The 359-nt window shown below is 46.5% G+C and overlaps 1 protein-coding gene across 1 annotated transcript in view; it reads right to left on the bottom strand.

The window, feature by feature from the left end:
* The window catches only part of LOC116695735 (EVI5-like protein), a 74,551-nt gene that overhangs the window by 19,129 nt on the left and 55,063 nt on the right, over positions 1 to 359 (bottom strand). The window lies entirely within an intron of this gene.

The raw sequence follows: 359 nt of genomic DNA, 5'->3' as shown, positions 1-359 counted from the left end.
GCTATTTGACCATGAAGGCCTGATTTGTGCAGTCTCCTCTTAACAGTTGTTCTAGAGATGTGTCTGCTGCTAGAACTCGGAGTGGTATTCATCTGGTCTCTAATCTGAGCTGCTGTTAATTTGTGATTTCTGAGGCTGGTGACTAGGATGAACTTATCCTCAGCAGCAGAGGTGACTCTTGGTCTTCCTTTCCTGGGGCGGTCCTCATGTGAGCCAGTTTTGTTGTAGCGCTTGATGGTTTCAACCTGACTTCTGCACAACACAACTGACGGTCCCAACTCCATTAATAAAGCAAGCAATTCCACTAATTAACCCTGACGAGGCACACCTGTGAAGTGAAAACCATTTCAGGGGACTAC

The sequence above is a fragment of the Etheostoma spectabile genome, chromosome 9 (assembly GCF_008692095.1).
Source record: "Etheostoma spectabile isolate EspeVRDwgs_2016 chromosome 9, UIUC_Espe_1.0, whole genome shotgun sequence".
In the NCBI taxonomy this organism is placed as follows: Eukaryota; Metazoa; Chordata; class Actinopteri; order Perciformes; family Percidae; genus Etheostoma; species Etheostoma spectabile.
This window is presented reverse-complemented; position numbering and strand designations above follow the sequence as displayed.